This window comes from Chroicocephalus ridibundus, chromosome 9, assembly GCF_963924245.1.
Source record: "Chroicocephalus ridibundus chromosome 9, bChrRid1.1, whole genome shotgun sequence".
Taxonomy (NCBI): domain Eukaryota; kingdom Metazoa; phylum Chordata; class Aves; order Charadriiformes; family Laridae; genus Chroicocephalus; species Chroicocephalus ridibundus.
Genome location: NC_086292.1, coordinates 14,368,210 through 14,389,480, shown reverse-complemented (window position 1 = coordinate 14,389,480; position 21,271 = coordinate 14,368,210). Strand labels below are relative to the sequence as shown.

At 42.0% G+C, this 21,271-nt stretch overlaps 1 protein-coding gene across 1 annotated transcript in view; it reads left to right on the top strand.

The window, feature by feature from the left end:
- The window catches only part of CAPN6 (calpain 6), a 67,133-nt gene that overhangs the window by 11,399 nt on the left and 34,463 nt on the right, over window positions 1-21,271 (top strand). The window lies entirely within an intron of this gene.

Genomic DNA, 21,271 nt, shown 5'->3' with positions numbered 1-21,271 from the left:
CAAATAATTCTTCATTTCCTTGGTCAGTCTGTGGATATGTACCTGTGTAGGTTGCTGTGTTGACAGAAGCATTTCAGCAAGGTGTTGAGATTCTTAATTGAAGTTTCTCTTCAATACCTGTGACTTCTGAGGGCCTGGTGTGTACACACAGTAATTGCAATATAAAATCTGAGCTTTAGCTGTCCAATCTAGTGTCCCCCCCAAGTTGTCGTCTTTTTTTTTTTTTGAAATTAGATATAATCCTTGCAAAAACACATGATAGAAAATCAAATTTTACTAACTGAATAGCTAGCATCTTCCTGCCTGGAACACTGGAAACAAATAATAATATAGGATTATTGCTCATTATTATAGCTCTTTGCATGTTTTCAGAGTAACTTGTGCCTTATTGAAATGTATGGGGAAAGGAAATCTCACAGTAGCAAGGGGAAGTTTCTCCAGTCTCGGATAGATGGCTAGTTCTTTATACGTATAAACAAATGATTTGTAATTTTTCTTGGAGGAGAGAGCAGGAAAGAGAAGAACCACAGTCTGCCCAGCAAGGGGTTTATCTGAGGCAGCAAACAGCAAGGCACCATTGGTGGAGTGGTCTCATACTAAAAAAAATGCTTGGGTGTTTCTAACTGCCACTAATGGAATGAATTGAGAGCCCTCATTATCAGCACATAGCCATGTTCTGGTCGAAGCAAATGGATTAATTTCTGTTCTGCAGAGAACTAACTTGTGCTTCCAGAATCAGTTGGTTTGCTCTCTACATAGTGCCAAAAATAAGAGGAAACCATGTGTGTATAGTTGGCTGCCAGGTTACCTTTTGTATTAACTACACCGGAACCACAAAGCCCAGCCACATAGGGGGTCTTAAGAGCTTTGAATGACTTCTGCAATATAAGGCAGGATGCTCACAAGCTACTCCCAGGGAAAACTCAACTATACAGACGTGTAGCTGATGCAGAAGAGAGGAGAGGTCCCAAGAGCTGTCTAAGCAAGCCTTTGTTCCATAGTGAATTTGATACTTTCTTCCTCGGCTGTCTTTCAGAGAGGTTCTGGTGAAATCTTAGCAGCAAGTTTTACCCAGAGGGAATGGTGTTTTCCTTTATTGATTGATATCATCTCAGGTCTCTGCATGGCTGTCCTGAAGTTACTGTGGATTTTGTCTTTGACTTCTATAAAACTTCAATTACTCACCAGTGATTTCATATTCAAAATGAACAGCTATCATCTGTACACCACCAATAATGCTTATATCTCTTTGCCACTCTTACTAGCATCTTAACAGGAAAACAAATATGTCATATGTTTCTAATTGTGACTAATGTACTAGACATTTCAAATTGTTAGTATTACTTATATTTGGGGTCTATTAATTGGTTTGCTCTGAGGTTTTATGCTTCACATATCTTGTATTTATAAAGTAATTCACAGCCATAAGTAAATAATTCAGAAAAACACAAAATCATTCCACCTTTGACAATGTGGCTTTCCATCAGAGTATAATCCATTTTCCTATTCTGACAAGTGTAAGGACAGCCTCATACTCTGACAAGAGGACAGTGGAAGCCTCTAGCCAGATGCATACAGTAGTTTTACCCTTAAGCGTGATGAATTTGTCCTCTACTCCACCCACGTCCACTTTTGGGAATCGGGTTAATCTTCTGGAAGCACAAACTTGTGTGTCTGTTCTTAGAAAACTTGATGACAATGACAATGTGATCTGCTTCATATGTGGCTGGTACGGTTCCCTGTTGGCTGTGACAGGGGTTAGCAGATGAGGCTGACCAAGGCTGCTCTGTATTTGCCAGGGTGGCATTAGACTGTTTGTGGTTTTTCCTTCTTTTTTTTTTTTTCCATGGTGGTGTTCATTTCTCACAGCAGCTTCAATACTGAAATTTTAGTGAGCAGAGCAAGGGTTGTTTTCCTGCTTTTGATTTTAGTTTTCCAAGTAAGATGTGAGACTGAAGAACAGGGAGAATGAATTTAGAAAAAAAAATGTAGGCATTCCAAAGTCTTTGGGTTTATTTTTATTTCTGTAGTGTTTTCCTGTTTATAGGAGTCTTTCATCCCCTCTTAGAAGGGGAAATACCATGCAACCAGTCACAGCGAGGTCAGAGAAAGACTTTCTGCTTCCTAAGAGATGTGAAGCAAGAGCTAGACTCTAGACAAGGATGCCATTTTAGGCCATTCTTGTGTGTGTGTGTTCATTCAAGGTGGTGAACACTGATATGAAGTCTAGTTGAAGGCCAGTAACTAGCATTGTACCCCAGGGGTCAATACTGAGTCCAATTCTGTTCAACATCTTCATTAATGATCTGGATGATGATGTAGGGGCATTGGACTAGATGACCTCCAAAGGTCCCTTTCAACCTTAACCATTCTGTGATTCTATGTGCTATTCTAAAGCTGTGCCTTCCTTGCTTGTCTTCCTTGATACAAGATAGAACAGCTCTTGGGGCCCATGTGGGGCTACTCCTACAGATTTGTGGAGAAGAGCTAAAGTATCCCAGTCTTGCCCTTCTTGGGTGGAAGAGGGAGTTGATGCCTAGGAGATGGTGGAAGCTGCCTTTGTTCTCATGATGAGCCTGTTAGAACATCTTGAGGGGCATTTCTCGGCAGCAGAGCAGAGGTGACGATCTACTTTCCAATGTTTGTTCATGGCTTATCTCCTCTCTGCCATATGGAACTATATTGTATTCTTAAGTTAACTGGCTGAATCCTTAATTGTGCTTTTGGAGGAGTGATGGGCTTTCCGGAGCATTTCCTTTTTTGGAGAGGGAAATGGCCTTGCAATATGAGCGTAAGGCGAAGGCCAAAACTGTCATCTATTGAGACAGATTCTGGGCAGGCCACTTAGTCATTTTGCCTCAGCAATTCACCCAAAAACTACAGCTGTGTGTCTCCCAGCCACCCCCACATGTTTGGACAGCATCTTGAATGTGAAGGAACTAAATGGCGATACCCTGTTTCCTGTCCTCCTGCCATCTACACAGGCAGTGGACAGCCTGTCCAGGTGCTGGTACTTGCCTGCTTGTACAAAGAAACAGCTTTTTGCTTTAGAAGGCCTGTGTAGCTGTCTGAGCAGCTGGGGAGTGTTGCCCAGTGCACACAGGGCTGGGGGATGCTGCTACAATTGCTGTTGCCAATGCTGGTGTCCAAACGAGTGCATTTGGGATCTGTGAATCTAAAGCTTTTCTGAGGAGAGGTGAAAGCTGGTGTTTTAGTTTTAGCTCACAAATATGTTCATGCTTTGTTCAGTTACTCTGCGTGGTTGGTGGTGGCCAGACAGAGCAAATTTTTAGGAAGAATATCTGTATAGTCAAAAGGGTTTTATTCTGCTCTAATGGAAAAAGGACTGCAAGAGAGAGAAGAGAGGCGGGGGGTGGGGGGGTAAAGTTTTTTTTCCACTTTGTTTTTGTCCTTGGATCTGCACCTGCAATATTAAATATGTGCTGTTTGCTCATTCCAGTCAGACTCACAGAGATAGGTCATTAACAATCTGACACTAATGACTTGTTTTGTACTTTTAAAGTCTCTTTGGGAAAGAGAACAAAGACAGGGTAGTGTTACTTCTGTGGCACCCCAGTATTAAGAAACTGGTGAACACAAAAGACACTGTGTAATTACCATGCAGTCTCCCTAGGATGGCATGACTTTCCAAGGAGAAATGTTGTTACGGAAAGATCCGCCAACAAATAAGAGTGCCGCACACTGCTTATGTGCAGTACTGGGTCTCGACTTCTTTTGGGCAGTGTGACATGGTACGCAGTTGTCAGGCCAGGCTAGTGGGTTCTGATCGTACACAGGAGCTGAGGTGTGTGTTTGCTGATAATACTGTATTTTAGTGCTGGGTAGTAAATGAGCTCAAAAGGCCTGACTCCACCTGGGATATCTGATAGAGCTGGCTGAAACATGGAATTGGCAAATTGTAGCACTCTGAAATTCCATATTTTATTCTAAATAGGAAAAAAAAAAAGTCTGAATGTGCCAGAAGATTTGCCTAAAAATGTGCTAGGACCTTATTTTGCTTTGTTTCTGTATCACTTTCCTTTGTGACACTCTCCACACCAGTGATGGGTTATGAAAAGCAAAAATAGTATAAAAATACCAAATTGTTTTTCACTTCTGGGAAGAAAATCTAGAAGTTTTTGACTTGATTTCATAGAAAAAAATCATCTTTGTCAGAGTGACATTTGATGACATGACACTGGTGTCAGACTGCTTTCTGTGATTTCCCTGGCAGTCAATGTCTCCTGCTGTAGCGCCAGGGGAGGGGAGGGCCTGTCCTTTCCAGCCCTCTGGTTGCTCAGCCCAAGGCAGTTTATGGGCACTTTGGGTAGGACTCGCCTTGCCCAAAGTTAGGTGCTCGTAATGGATGCCTGATGTGGAGCAGTCACCACCAGCTCCCATTATTGGCAGTGGAGAGGAATTGATGTATTTAGGGTGTGATTCAACTGACATACCTGAGATGTTGGCTTCAGGCTGAGACGAATCATACACCACAAGTGCCTGGTCTCTGCTGACCAGAAGTTCAGATGGTGAATTCAGGTGTTGATGCCAACAACATGAATCTTTGCTGGTGTTCCAGGATGTTGGGCTCTGCTAGTATTTCAGTTCCTCTGTCTACCTGTAAAATAATAACTGAGTTAAGCATGACCATTTCAAAGGTGGAGCATCTTCCAGAGTCCTTCAGTGTGCAGGAAGCTTCCTTGCTGTAATGTGCCTTTATGAGGTACAGCTTGTTCCCTCCTTTGCCCCCAGCACCACATAGGGAGGTGCTCCCACTGCTTCTGTGCTGCCACTGAAGGAGAGTGGGGTCAGCATATCCCCACCTTCCTATTGCAGCACCTGCACTTGACCCCCTTGCATCACATGAGGATTGAGGTATGTTCTTCCCCCTTCTGTTTGCTCCACACCATCGCAGAGGGACAGTGTCTCTGCCTGCTGTGGGGAAAGTCATGCAGGGGCTGATCAGAACTGTCCTCAGACAGAAGGGTTCTGTCTGTGAGCAAGGATTTCTATGTGGCTGATTTTGCACAGTCATTTTCAAGAAGCTCTTTTAGAACCTACTGCAGAGTTGAAGGACTCTCCTTTTTAGAACTAGCCCCCCACCATGTAGATCAAAAGCAATAAGGTAAGACACAAAGCACCTGAAATTTTCTGTAGGGAAAACGTGCTGGTTTGCTAGAAAAAGAGGAAGGAAAAAATCCCCACCATTGGTGGACGTTTTTTCTGCCCATTAATATTGGCATCAAAGCCCATCCTGCTCTTTTCCTGTGATTTACCTGGAGTTTCCATCCCCTCTGCCAGGCTGAAGTGGGGCTGGGGGCAGCTGTCTCCTGCTGAGAGGTAGGAGAAGCCACTTGCCCCCGTGCCATCACTGCTGGCCCTGGTACGTCCTGGGCCACCTGTCCTGGTTAACCCCTTACCAAGGACAAACACTGCCTCTGTGTGGTGGTCCTGCTCAGCATCGGCGTTTAACAGCAAGCAGCTCAACTGAGAATAGCCGGGAATCCAAACTATCTGCTGAAAGGATATTTTGTCTGTCTTATTTTTAACTAAACCTCAGGTTTGTCTCAGTTTTTTCACTGAGCACTGACCTTGCAAAAAGTACTAAATCTCAAGAACATCTTTGTCAGTGTTAAACAAATAGCAGTGAACTCCCAATGAGGGCAGGGATCCATGTGGGGAAAGAGCGGACAAGCTTGCTTCAGAGATAAGAGACATTATTTAGTTATTCATAAAGGAAAAGAAGAGTCTGATCCTACAGAATAAGAGTCTTATCATGTGCTTTCCCAGTTTCCCTGTTTGACCCTCTGTTTTATAAGCCCTGTTTTTGCTTTTGTCTGCATCTTCTCTTTCGGAAAGGGCTGTGATTGTACCCTTATGTTCTGGAAAGACAGAGCTGGTTCTTTTTCAGTAAGACAGCACAGAAAGATACTGTGTGACGATGCTGCTGAACGGCTTCCCAAGAAACCCCTCTTGTGTCCCAGGCCGCAGGAGGGACTGCTTCTGTGTTTGATTAAATCCCTATTAACTCACATGTGCCAAAGGTCAGATAGCTGACTGAAAGGGGAGAATTGCATACTCATGGGCCACTGCCTGCCCTGTATTACCAGAAATGCTACATGCCATAGGCCCAATTCTCCACTCTTCTCACCAGTTTTCCAGCACTTTCAGGGGTGGTTATCACCATGCAAGTGAAAAGGATCAGGAAATAAGGCACTGTGTTCTGGAATGATACAGTGATGGGAATATACAGAACAAGTGTCTCCCCAGTTCCCAAATTGGAGAGTGTGGGATGAACAGGTTGGTGACTTATCCAGGGCAGTGTGGGGGACTGAGGTGTCAGAGAACTCAGGAGCTCCAACTTCTGCGCCTGCACGTGTTTCTTGAAGGTGGCACCAGCTTTTGTTTGCTTCTAATTGGTAGAAAATGGTCAGTTGTCTCCGCAGCTAAAACATCTTCATATTTGCAAGTACTGATTTGAACCTTGGAAACCTCCCCTGCCTCTATACCTGTCTTAGAAGATGTTGCCCTCCTTTGGAAGACAGAGGAGGCTCAGGGCCTGCCTGCCTGGGCACTTAGTCTGGGTTAGCTTTACATATTTTGCATTACTGTTCTTTATTCCACATACATTCTTGGTGATAGGATTTGTGGTCACAGTAAGCAGAATGCCTAACAGTATCCCAGTCACCATAAATTTTGTAGAAAGTGTCATGAAAGACTTGGCTGTCAGGTGTAAGCATGCCTGGGTTAAATGCCCCTCAGAGATAATGTATGGCTTCATCATTTGATTCCTCTTCCTCTTCTGTAACTGCATTGCTGCATTCCAACCCTGTTTTCCAGTTTGACTGTGAACAAGACCAGAGACATCCGCTTATGTTTGGGACTACGCGTCAGAGTCCAGTAATGCATGCAGGAGAGGCACCGGAGAGGGAAGTGTCCTGGCACTGTGTCTGGATTTGAGCAGTTAGCCGACAGTGCACTGCAAGAACAGTTTCGGGGCATGGAGCAGAGTGACAGCTCATTGTACCCTTGGATATCTGCCAGGATGGGGCCTGGGGATAATCCAGAGCTGGAGGAGAGTGGAGATTAAAGGGGAATTCCATAAACTGGCACAACAAAGTGATGTGAACTCTTAGCAGTACAGTGTAGTTACGCTGCTGCCTTCTGTGTGACAAACTGATTTGATTGTAACAGCCCCTGTGAATAGTGACGCTTCTCCAGTTCACCAGATTCCCTCCCCACGCCTCCAGCTCCCTTCTGGAGCATAGCTCCTGATTTAATGATCACTTTTCAGATCTGAACATGCTTTTTTTTCTGCCTTCAGCCTCTTCTTCCAGTTAAAAATATGTGGCAACGCCAGTGCTCTTGCTTAATCAGAACAGAGATCCCTCCTCAGCCCTCAAGCTTTGCAGGATCTGGTTATTGTTTTTCTGTGAAAATACGACTTACTCTGCAAAGGCTGCTGACACGTCCTGAAGCAGCCAAAGTTTTTGGTTTTGTTTCTCTGTCTATGCCCAGGATGGTCCATGTTTCTCTATTGTTGGTGGCTATTGGCTCTTGTTGAAGTACAGAACACAAGTTTTAAAGCCCTGTGTGCTGTTACACTTGTGTTTGTACTTGAAATATTGGCACACATGGAACGTGTCTGAACCTGAGGGGTGAAGAAATGTGTTTCAAAGTGTCATGGTGAGCCTCTGCTGAGCTTTGAGAGAGCTCACAAATCCTTTCATGTGCCTCAAACATATGGAGGCATTGATGGGAATACAAAGGTGGTTTCAAGTTGTAAGTTGCATGAGCCACGCACCAGAGCCTTGCAGCTTGCTTATTTGTTGTGCTTCTCTGGAACGTGTTCATAGGAGAAAAGGAGTGTGTGAACCTCAGCCTTGCACTAACGTGAAATAAATCTTAGCTGGCTTCTTTTTCCTTTTGTGTTCTGTCACATCCGAGATGATAACACCATGGACGTTGTCCTCCACAGGGAGACCAAGTGAGTCTGAGGTACCAACTGTAACCTTCAGTGGGTGACTTTCAGATATTGCACTCCATCACTGCTGCCGTATAGGGCTCCTAGAGAATGATAGGACTTCCTAGTTTATCGTTTTAACTGTAATCCACCGTTTATCATTTTAACGGGCACTTTTGTATGCAGCAATTAGCTGTGATTACACAAGTGCTGTAGCAGAGAGGCTATTTCCCATTGTTACAAATAGTTTTACTTGCCATTAAAAGCAGATTTAGCTTGTGATCTTGAGTTCCAGCTTGTTCTCAGTTATGGAAAAGGTTGTCAGATGTGTCTTTGCTACACATATATGTGTGCATATATAAAGGTAAGGGTTTGAATGCACCTTAATTTTTATAAAAGAGCAGACTCAAAAGGAGGTATAAAAGGTCATAGGCAAAGTAGGCTGACCTAAGTTTAAACCCTTCATCCTAAGGAAAGAGGAAAGAAATGGAGAGCTAGACTCTGGGAAGCAGTCTGCCCTGGAAGATAAACGGAAAGGCTGATGGGAAGGTTTCTGTACACATCAATCGTGTTTTCTAGGTTAAAATTGTGGAGGTGGAGAGAAGACCATGTAGTCCTTTAGATATGATGCAGCCTTCTGTTAGTATGGAGTGGGTGAGTGAGGGGATGACAACAGGTAGACAGTAAACCATCAGAAGAAAATTATTTTTAAATGATGGTAAATGATCTTTTTTTCCCCTCATTAGCTATGTACATGATGAACTGTGTACCCCATAACCTCCTGCAAATGAAGTCTAGCACTGCTGAACGTTTGATTTGATAAAGTGTTACAGCATCCTCGGTGCTTGATTATACCATGCTTGGCTGCAGCCATCTGTCATTCTCATGCAGGTGTCGATCTGCAGAGAAGTAGCTGCTTGCCGAGAGCTGGCTGCTGTAGCCCCCTCACTGGAAGTAAGGACAGGCTGCTCCTGGGGAGGAAGGCGTTAAATCCATCCCAGCTGTGGGAGCTCAGATGTTGGCACAGCTCTCAAAGATGCATGTAGCAACACAAAAGCATGCTCTTCACACCCGTTGCCTTGGCAACTGCACATTCAAATGGCAGGGATTGTCAGTCAGATCTTGAAGAAGATGATGCAGTTGCAATTAAGTGGAATTGTCTTCAGGTTGTTAGATTTAATTTTGAGCTGGGGGGAAGGGGTGGGGTGATGGGTGAATGTTAGTGATATTAACAATGAACTGCCACCCATTTGAGATCCTGGTGTAGGCAGACTCCATCATGCTGTGTGTTTCTTTAAGGGTAAAATTAATTCTGGCACTTGGCTTCTGAACCTTGTTTTTTTGTTGGAGAGACTAAAAAATCTCCCTCCAGAGCTTTATTTGTTTAGTGAGGGTAGATTTAGTGGAGTTAGCAATCATCTGTGCATCTTAGCTATCACTGTTCTTGCATCCTGGTGATCCATAGACTGAAACACTAGGGTTTACGAAGTCCCTGTACAATTGGGCTACTAGAAGGTGGTGCCCAAAAGTCGAGGGCAAAGTCTTTCAAATCCAGGTCAAAACAAGTCTTATCCTTACTGTAATTCTGGGTCATCTGGATTCAGAATTTGCTTTCTTCTTGTCTTATTTGGTGAAATCAGTTGATTTGGATCATTTTCACCAGCAGTGGGAAATGTAATGATGTAAAGTTCATGTGGGGTGGTTGCCACATGGTTTTGCCCTGGAGTGCTGCGACAGAGGTGGTCAACTATGATTTGGTGCATGAGAGGTATGCGTGAATCCACTGAAATTCAAAACATTATAAAGCGCTTAGCAGCACCCTGGCATGTCTTCAATATATTGACAGTAATGTTTCCCATGCTTTTAAAGCTCAGCAACACTTAACCAAAGGTAGGAATGCTTAACCAATTGTTGCTTAAAATGGTTCATGCAACGGGTTTTATTCACTATCAGTTACAAGGTCCTGATCTTGTCTCTAGTTGCCCTTCAGAAATGGTTTTCAAGCCAACGGAATGTTCATAACAAACCCTTTACAAGAGGTCTAGTAAAGCCCTCTATTCATGGGACTTAAGTGATGTGAATGATCAGGTAAATGTGGGGTACTAAAAAGGTAAGAGAAATAGCATCAGGAAGTACTGTCTTGGATGTTTTTTCTGCTCCTGGAAAAAGCATAAATACTAAACCACTTTCCTGTATTTTGAAAGGGATATTGAAATCTAAACGTTGTAGAAATATTAAGGATTGGGATGGATCAAGCTCTTAGCATTTGGTTTACATATTAATAATTTCATGTACTGATTTGTACCTGAAGAGATTTTCAGTTTCTGGGTATGAGAAGAATATTCGTGTGCTAAAGTACAGGTACCTTGTGCACACAAGACAGACTCAGTGAAATGCTGTGAAGAGTACATTGATATTCTTCTGAGTATGCTCTCTTCCGTATGTGGGCACTTCACATTTAGGTTGGTTGGCTTGGAGACTGAATACGTGCAGTTGTAATGGTGGTTTCTGTTCTGATATGGAATTAAAAAGGGATCTGTTGAAATTTTTCAAGGAAGAAACGTGTTCCTCCCCTCCCTATCTGCTCTCTGTCGCTGCTCTTCTGTCTTCCTCCTCGTGTGACATTTCTTTGCTTATATTATTTGCAGAAATAAAGGAAGCAAACTGCCCAGGACAATCATCCAAACTGCTGTTGTTTGTGGTGGTGTGCTGAGGATCTAGTCATTCTGAGGAGAGTCATGGTGGGCTTTTCCAACCCTTTTTTTCTGGTCTCTGTTCTTCAGGACCTATATTTATGACTCGATCAGCATAATTGCCTTGCACAATAAATCAGTCTGATGTAGTGAGGGTACCAGAACATGTGCGTGTATGCATGTTTCTAGCTCTTCTTATGGCCATTTGCTTTGAGTTTGAGGGAAAAGGGTGCTTCCCTGAGGAGGAAGGTGGTAAAAGACCAAGTGAGTGTCATCCTTTCCAGGCAGAAGAGTGCTCAGACTGTGTGTTCATGACTTGTATCAAGACGCTGTTGCTTCTGTATCTGGGATGTGCAGTGTCCTGCTGCCTCAGAAACAGGCAGATGGAGCTGGTAGGCAAAGCGAGTTAAGAGAAGAAGGAAAGACCAGAACCAGTGTGATACCCTTTAGCATCACTCTGTCAGGTGAATGTAGTGAGCAACATGCATCTCTTTCATACAGTCCATTGCCTTTACTTGGCCAATAAATGGCAAAGGTGTTTTTTTGGGGGGCGAGTGTGCTTGTGTGTTTCACAACTGGGAGGAGGTTTGTTGGGTTTTTTTTCTCAGCTGGCTAGAAAAGGAAGAAACAAACAGGAGCGTTTTTATTACATTAACCATGTAAAACATGGTTAACCGCTCACAATATCTGAAAGCAGCCTGGGGAAACAGGGTGACAATTTAATCTCCTGTGTTTAAGATTAAAATTATTATTCATCTGTTCCTTTTACCTAATCTCTTACGGAGTCAACTCCTGTAGGGTGAAGGGAAGGGCCTTTATTGCCAGAGTAGAAGAGAAAGCTGCCACAAGATATCACTCCTTAAGCACCTGAGGGCACATTGTGTTGATCATAGTAAAAGTGGAGTAGCCTGGATGGGAGACCACCCTGGATTGAAGTGCCCATGCTGTGTCCACTGTGCTAGTTCATGTTCCACATGACGCTGATTCTTTCACAGTGGCTGTGACATGTTCTGCTGCAAGTCCTGTCTCATCTTCCAGCAGGTGTTCTGATTGAGGCTTATTGTCAGAGGTTTGGGTTGGAAAATGTATGTGGATTTTGTCTGCAGATTTGACCTAAAGTAACCTCTGTCACCAAAACGTCAAAGTAATAATTAACAGGCCTATCTCTGGAAGTTTGCTGGGCACTGGACCCTGCAAGAATCTTGTTAACAGCAAATATTTTGTATTTGATTGCATTTTGCTAAAGAGAGAATTTTAAAGCAATATAAACTTCATATACAACTATAAATTTCACCAGTATAAAACCCCAGCAACTTGAAATCTTGGTTGATTTACAATAGCATTTCTACCTGTGACAACACCAACTCAATTTCTAACATAAATACAAAGCCTGTATGACAGGCTGTGGGTGCCAGAGTCACTATGCACTAAGAAGTTTTGTGCCTGCTCCCAATGACTGTTGGTAACTGCAAGTGCTTCACGCTCACAGGTCCCCACCCAGAGCAGGCAGGCATGGATGTATGTACATGGGTGTACATACATGGACATCTGACAGGGACTTGAGAAGCAGAACAGTGCAGTGGGAAGAAGGATGAAGCAGTGCTTTGGATTTGCATAGTCACATCAGGGCAAATCTGTGGCGTTTTAAAGGCAGGCAGAGACACAGAATCTGTGCTATAAAATTTGGGTGGTGTTAGCTTTATAAGGGGGATTTAAAAATATTTTTTTTCTGATTGAGGTGAGTCAGTATTTGCATGTGCTAAGAGTAATGATGGGAAAATAGTGATGTTCCAAATGGACAGCACAGCCATCTGCTTTTCTAGAAGATGGGTCCAAGAAGCATGGAGAAGTTATTGGACAGAGCAATCGTTAAATGCAAAGGGCTGTCACAGATGTGTTGTTAAGCTCTTTCTTTCCCAATTGTTTTGTTCCTGTAGGGAGGAAGCAAGCAGAGCTGTGTGCGGTGCCCTGAGGACTCCTCTCACATAGCCAAACAAACAAGTAGGGATCACTTAACTCCCTTAATCCATTCCGGCAGTTATTGCTGGCAATGGCCAGGACTCAAGTCTCAGAGGGCTATGTACAGCTGTGTGACCCTTGTCCGTGTCCCATTTTCCTAGACTAGAATCTGTTGTTCGAATCAAGGCTGAGGTGTACTGAGGAGTTCAGTGTGCTGTGGCTCAGCCATGCTTTAAAGAAGAAGCCCTGAAAACTTCATGGCGTTTCATTCAGATGGTCTCTGTTTCTATGTTTGAGAAGGTTCTTCACAAATAGGAACAGGAACTCTGCCTTGTACTAGGTTTTTGTGTTTCTCCTCACCTTTCTGCAGCAGACTTGTTGACGCCTGACTCTGTCGGCATGCTTAGCCCTGAAGAGACCTTGATTGTGCTTCTGGGTGTTAAGAAATTTGAAAAATGGAAACACGAGAGAACTTAGTGCTCCAAGACTTGGGAGAGGAGGTCCTCACTTTTTGAGGTGGGTGTTTAATTGAAGAAGTGCTCCTGGGACTGAAACTCATATTGTTTTATTCTCCTCAGGATGTTATTTTAGAAAGCATCCTTTTGTCATCATAGGAATTTATGAACTTAGTTTAATTCACTCTCGTTCCCATCAGTGAAAAAAGGTAGTACACCTCAATATCAAGAACATGGTTTTGGGTGAAACCTTGGCACCTTTCAAAGCCTTGGAAATTTTGCTGTGGTCTGGATTATCACCTTGCCTGTCCCCCAATGGATTGAGTATGGGAGGCATTGTGAAAACATTGTTTGACGTGTTTCCATCTTGGTTTCTGACTGGATGAACCATTCCTCCCAGAATATTTTGTCCTTAATGTTGTCATGTGGGGAAGTGGTGACTGTTTCTTCTGGAGTAGCCAAAATGTTCCCAGAATAGAGCTGTTGCTCACCCTTATTTTATTAATTTTATTTTGCTTGGAAAATCTTAAGATGGAGCTTCCCCAGAAGAAGAGATGAGCAAGGAACTATAAAGCCTTCAGCCATCAGCAAATACCGCACGTCTACCCTCTCCATTACAGTCTGGTGACTGAGTGGACCCTGTATGATGTGGACTTGATGACTTAATCCTGTTTCTGGTGTCACTTCAGAAAATTCTTTATTCTTAGTTGCGTCCTTCTATGTTGGCTGTGTCATGACAGGAAGTAAAAAAACACAGCGGCACCTTGCCAGCGTCCCTGCTCTTCCTCCTCCAGAAAGCTTGTCGAAGAGCTGGGAGTTCAATGGACGTCCTAATGCACAGCTCCATCCTTCCTCCTCCTTGTCTCACAGGTACCAGGGCAGTGCAAGGCATGGGTTCCCCTTTTTTGTGGCAATATCCTTAGATACGCTCACCGTTCAATGAGTGTTGCATTTATTTAAATATGATAGGCGGTGTTTTGAAAGTGGCATCTTTCTCAACAGTATTATTCACTCAAGTCTTCCAGGGATATAATTATGAGCAAACATTTGTAAATGACATACATGCTTGCCAAGCAGACAGCTCTCCAGATGCCAGTATTTTGTTATCTTCTCGCTTGGCAGTTTTTCCAGTTTATATTTCCCTCTTTCAGATTGGATGGAGGCTTTCTTATGTTGTTGCGGTTGTTTCCTCTGAAGAAAAAATGCTAAGTGACCTCAATGTCATTTCTAGAACATAAACAGTACAATTCCAAGGTTCTGAATGTTTCATCAAAGTCTAAAATGTCAGGTTTTATTTAGTTGGTTCAATCGTCATTAGATGAAAATTGGTTTCTCAGAGAGTCAGCTTCTATTTGTCCTGAAGCAATGTGATGATGGTAAGAATGACATGGTAAAATTTTTTTTGAGCCTGTAAAACAAAAAAGCCCAAGGATCACATCCTCAGCTAGTGTAAGTCGTCTTACAGTAATTGTTAGTTCATTGATTTAGTCTTCCTAAAGAATTAAACGTCTGGCTTCTCTGAAGGAAAAATTATAGCCCAAACATGCCAGTTGCAAAGGAAATTAAGGTACTGGTCTGTCAACACTCTTCCCCAAGAGTGAAAAGCATCTACATCCAAAAAATGCTTTGTATGTCAAGAGCTTTATGCTTTTCTCCTTTTATTTCCATATTTAAAAGGGTATTTGGGATGAGTAAATTCCTGGAATTTGAGGTTTTGTAAGCCATTATATCTTAGATTTGCAAAATAATTTTAATTTCATGCTATTTCCCTGTGATTTAAATGTATGCTTCCTTCAAGATTAATTCTATTTAAAAAATAAATAAAGATGTATGTTTTCCTGGCTAAAAAGAAGCTTTTAAAAATCCTTCACAGCTGAAAGAACCTTTTAGAACTGCTGTCTTGCCTGTACGTGGCATTGTTTCTAACTTGATCATAAAGGCTAAAGCATTTTGAATTTGCATCTTTTCAAGTTTGCAGGAAATAAAATGTTCTTTCTCAGGAAAATACACTGTCTTTAAGAGCAAATGTTATCTTCTGGTTTTTGTGCATGGAGTAGAATTTTATCTTTGCATGTTTAAGTTTCAAGCTCAATTCACTGAAACATGTCGTAGTGTAGGAGTCAGGATCTGAACTTTGGCCAGTGTTGCAGGTGTCAGAAGACATGTCTCTTACTTGCGTGCATCAGGAAATGTAATCTCTGTCCTTGGAGACATTCAAAAGCTGTCTGGGCATTGTCCTGGGCTCTAGGTGACCCTGCTCTAGGTCACCCTGCCTGAGCACAGGGTTGGACAAGGTGACTTCCAGAGGTCCCTTCCAGTCTCAACCATTCTGTGACCAGGGAGAGGAGAGCTGGGCCATGAGGGATTTCAATGCAGTCTAATGAGTGTGCAGTTAGTATGGGGTCTGGGATACCTTGTTGGGTTGGATAATGAGTGCCCATACGGTCCTCTTATTTTCATCTCAGTTTTCTGATGTTGAGGCCAATTGGTTTTGTGTGTGCAGTCATCCATGTGCATATGTTTATATAATACATGTATATACATACATCTATACATGCTCTTTGAGCTGGGAAGACAGGCCCTACTTCTTGTCTTCACTCCTTAAATGCAGAATACCCTTAGCCTCTTTAGAGGCTCACAAAATCCTCAAAAATTTATTCCCTAACTCCTATATCTACCTATTTCACCATAAATAATGAGGCATACGACTTTTTGCAGATTGTTATTTAACTGGCCGCAGCATTTTAGGTGTAAATCTGGTCCTGGAAAAGAGCAGAACTGGCCTCATTAACTAAAAAGGCCTTTGGGACCGGACCTGTCTGATAAAGAGTGTCTATGCTGCATGAAGCACATTGAGGTCTGATTTTTTGCCTGAAGACAGCACTTTCTAGTCTGATACAATGAATAAATAATCAAAATAGTGGTTTTTTTTTCCTAAGACTGTACCAAATCTTCAGTCCTGTGATGGTGAGCAAAAAAATTAAATCTCACGTAGCAATGATCCAGCCATGGGCTGAGCTTTGGTCTGCAAGTTTAGAGTTTTGTTGCTGCTTCAGCTTTACCACAGGTACAAGCACTTGTGGGACTGATGCAGAACATGAATGCAGGGCTTTGCTCTCCCTTGGTCACCTGGATAACACTATAGATAATTGGGTCCACTTGCAAAGACTTTGTTCAGAGCTCATCTTGCCGTAGTTTTTGTGCATGATCACTGGTGTGTATTTTCTCCTCCCTTCGGATAAGAGGCATTTAAGCCTTGCGCATCTGATTTTCCTCCCTAAATGGAGATGTGAATTCTCTGACTTTTTCTCCCTTCTCTCTCACTCACTGACTCTGCTCTCCAGAAATTAATGTTCTCAGAAGTGATAGTTGTCTAAAAGCTGCTTTCACATTTGAGCACATGATCTAATTGATAATGCCTGGACTAGAAGAGGAATAATTCACGTTTAATCCAAATATTTCAAATGTAATCCAACCATGGCATTTCTCATCCCTGGTCTTAGTGGGCTTTCTCTGTGTGATGAAGTGTGATGAATTTCTCATGAACAAAACAAAAGCAGTATCTGACTATGGCTAGACGTGGATTGAGGGGCCTCGCACCTCTGCTTGTATAAAGCAACATCACCCCCTTGGCTTAGCTAAAGCGGTCATGATTTACAGCTGTGAATCTGGCCTGCATCTCTATATTTGAATAGAGAGAAAACTATTAGACACTAAGGGGAATGGTGTGCTTGGAAGAGACAGGGACATGATGCTAAGTTACTTTTGCAAACATTCCAAAATCTGCAAAAAATTAAAAACAAAAGTCCCGTCTAGTGAACATAATGGCTGCACTGTAAATACTTAAATTGTAAGATGAGAAAAAAGCAACATTGGCAAACGTCAGCATTATTAGAAACAGGCCCTTCTCCTTGCCTTTTGACAGTTAAGATATGTTTCCATAGGTTTTCCACTAACTTTACTTTAACTGTTTAGACCCTGATTGAATAAAATAATTAATGTGATTGATAGTGTGAGGGTGGGGTTAAAAGGTGACTCATGATTTTCTCTTGGAAGTGGTCTGTGTGTTGAGCGATAGCAGAGAGGATACTGGAGACACAAATGAGCCGGAATGATTTCAGTGTCCCTGATGGGGTTTAGAGCTCCAGCTGGCTGAGATGGTTTTCCTGGTACATCATAAAGAAATTCAACCTGGCAGGAGAGGAGCAGTGCTGAAATGGGAGTGGTTCTCCAACACTTAGAGGTGGAGCAAAGACTAGCTGGAATTTGATGTCTAGTCAAGTTCACATTTGAGTTATCAACACTTCTCAAACCTCTCTTCCTGTGAGACAAGCAGACAGTTTCTCATGATAGAAGACCTTGGGAGGTTTCTGTTTCCTCAGATGATGGGAGGCGTGAAGTTCTCACGGCAGTTCCTAAATGTTCATAGGGAATCTCCATCTCTAAAGGAAATTTTATGGTGCTTTGAACACATTGTAATAGGGACTGGAGGTCTGTATCCCTTCCGTTTTACCCAGAACATAACTTCAAATCCATAACTGCAAATGGCTGGTAGTCGTAATTGCAAAAGATAAGTGGGAGCTTATTGGGCAATTGGGCAATATTGGGATTGCCAGGATTTCTAAACTGGTAGATTAGGAGAGTAATTTCTCACTGATGGCACTGACTCATTTGTTGGCCATCACTGACCTTTATTTAATTCCTGCTCACTTGGTGATTTTCTAAATAGACAGTTCTACAGAGCCTATTTTATATATATATATATATATATATATATATACACACACACACACATATATTCCTCTTCTTAAAGAGGATCATATATATATGAGATATATATATATATATATATATAAAAATAAAAGGAATCCCATGTGATTCTCCATGAACTACCATCCATTCTGATATGCACCCTGATCTTTGTAGTAACTTTATTTGAACTGATGAAGATGCAGGTCTGTTAACAGTGAATTTTGTGATAAAATGATTCTGACTCTTGTTTGCTGTATTGGCTTTCTCTGTTTTCTGGCAGTTAAACAACATCTTTGTCTTAGGCAGGCATCAGGTAGATGTAATAGTTAGTTAGTTAGTTAGGAATTTGTCTGAAATTAAGTAGTGCATTCAAATCAGTATATCTATATCACATTGGGAAAAATGAAAATAAGCTTGATAAATGAATGAAAGTGCTATGTAAAGAAACAGCATGATATAAATAAGAAAAAATGTTTCTTATTACATCTGTCCAAGCAAGTGGTCTCTTAAGTGTCTAAACAATTTTAACACAGAGATTAAACTGACTGCGCCTCAACTGGGTGTCGCGGTTTAACCCCAGCTGGCAACTAGAACCACGCAGCCACTCGCTCACACACCCTACCCCTGAAGGGTGAGAGAAGAGGGGGGGGGAAGGGAAAATGGAGGAAAAAACCCCTCGTGGGTTGAGATAAAGACAGTTTAATAGAAACAATAACAGAAAATTAAAAATAACAATAATAATAATAACGACATGGGTCACTCTCACCACTCGGTGAATTGTTGCCATCCGGAGCAGATTCCCGCCCCCCAGCTAACCTCCATTTATATACTGAGCATGACATCTATCGTATGGAATATGTCATCAGCCATTCAATCGTTCTGTCTATGCTTCTATGGGAAGCTGAAAAAAAAGTCCCTGAATAGTGTAAACATCACCTAGCAACAACTAAAAGCAATAGGTATTATTGACATTCCTTTCACAGCAATCACTAGAAAGAAAAATTAACTCTTTCCCAGCTGAAACCAGGACACTGGGATAAAATCATGACCAGAAGAAAATCCTGGATTGTGATAGGGAAAACCTTGACAGTGAATGTGAGGTTGGAGTCACTTACCTTTGACATCAAAGTAAGTAGAGGTACCTCCCAGACTGAACGAGGCAGGAGGAAAGGGCATCTCCAGCCTTGATGTTAAGTAGCCAGGTAGTTTTGGTCATATTTAGGGGATGCTCTGTGATCTGCAAGACTGACTAGTATGGATGGAGAACACTGAGCAGTTAGCAGCCTGCCATCAGGCTTGTTCTTCCTTTTGGCCTTTTTTCCCCCCAGAGAAAGCACAATTTCACTTAGTTGTCTCCAAGTCTGTGCCTATCTGTTCCCCTCTTCCCCAACAATGCTTTACTATTGACCAGTTTCAACACATTTTGGTAAATGGGTAGATGACTTGGTGAAACTACACATGCCATGAAGATGGACGATTGAGCGGGAGCAGGACACCTTGGGAAAAGGTTTACCTAGATAACCTTTGAAGCTCCCTTCCAACCCAAACTATTCTATGATTTTTTTATTAGATATCAGAGTGCCCACAATAGAGGGAGATACCAGAAAGCAAGCTTCCTAAACAGATCTGTGAGGTAGGGAAGTAGTTTTCTTATTGATTCCTTCTGAAACGTTGAGTTGATAACAGAACATGGTGAAGAAAAGCAAATGTGAGAACATAATGAAAGAGGCAGAACTAGAAAGGAGGGTGCTTGGTTAAAGTGTGAATTAAAGTGCATTCACGGATATAGTGGCAATGCTGTCCATCATTGGCAGCAGCATCAGCAGAAATGGCCCATTAGTCACACAATTACCCTTAAAAAGTTTACCCTTCAGCACCTAATATGGTCCCTTAACTTTCAAAAACTTCCTGAAGTTTTGACATAATTAGAAGGATAAGGGCTTATCCAAAAATGTTTTATTCATTTCAGTCCTCTAACAGACATCTATTCTAGGCAAAATAAGAGCTAACCTACATGAAGTGAAAAGCATATGCTTGATTGCCTGGCAGGTATGACAACTGTGACTTTGCTTAAGTATCTTACTTTGGAAATCACTGTTGTGTGGTTTTCAGTTTCATGACTCAAAACTGAGGAAACTTATCTCATGTTCTGATAACTTTATTGCTAAATTAACATCTTTCCAAGATAAGGTTTTAAAAGATTTTTAGAAATGGAAGGTGCTGATTATTTTCAAGACATGTAAATAAAACTCTTTCTGGTAGTTTCTGTGAATTTATGAGAGATGATCCACTGATTTGGCTGAGTCATAAAAGTGCTTTTAGTATTCAGAAGCAAAATGAATGCTGCTGTGTCATTTTTGATGCAACATTTTTTTATAGCTCAGAATTTGAACTCTTAGGCAAGCAGGGATATTCCTTAAAATGAGAAGGTGGTTCATTGTTCAGACTGTCAAACAGGCATCACATATTTTGTGTTCTCTCTCTCCATGGTTTTTTTAACCTCTAAAGTCTGTGTATGTCTCCTTTCAAATAAAACAAATCACCTCCAGCTTAATCTGAATTTTCACTCCAGACATTGTTTCTTAGATGACCTGATTTTTTTTTTTTTGCCACATAATGCCGAACATAATAACAAAAAAAATCCACAATGTAACAACAACAACAAAAAAGGGTGGCTTTGCTGAAATTTGCCTAATACTCTTTTGTAAACACTGTATTCCCTTCCTCATAAAGGCAGCAATGAAGAATTCAGTCTGCATCAGTTAGCAACCCCTTGAGACACAGCATAAGGTCAGGCTGGACAAGCCTAAAAAGGTCATGGCCACTGAGCCAAAATGGTGCTTATTATCAGGCAAAGAAAATAGCTGCCTCCGCAGCCAGAGGTGAAGAGTCAGGCATAGAGACCTGGGAATTGTTTATTCCGCACTGGTCCAGTGCTGAATATTTCAGTGTTGTGAAAAATTGTGCGTGAAGTTTTCCAACCGCCTTTTCTTACTGATTTAATTTCCCATCTTAGGAAACCAGTTCAAGAATTTGATTGAAAAACATGTTTTGAGGAAGCAGTAAAAAAACCATAGCTAGATGGTGGGTGGCCTTTTAGTCTGATGAACTGTGAGTAGACTTACAGCCCATGTCTGACCTCAGCCATGTTAGTGTGTGCCTGGAAGTGATGTCAGGGAGTCGCTTTAAACTGACTGTCTTCGAACTTGGCCATCTCTCTGTTACTTGCACTTAATGCAGAGAATTTCACTACTTTGGTAGGTTTGCTCTTTGCAGAAATAGAATTAGGCTGCTTATACCACCTGTTTCTCAAAAGAACTGTATGTTCAGTTTTTCCTGAAAATGCCCTCAATTTCTTTGCTTTCCAGTGGAGAAAAAAGGACAATTGGTCAGAGACCCCTGAACTGCTGGCAGCCCATTTGGAGCAGTTGCAACTTGCTAAGTAGCAC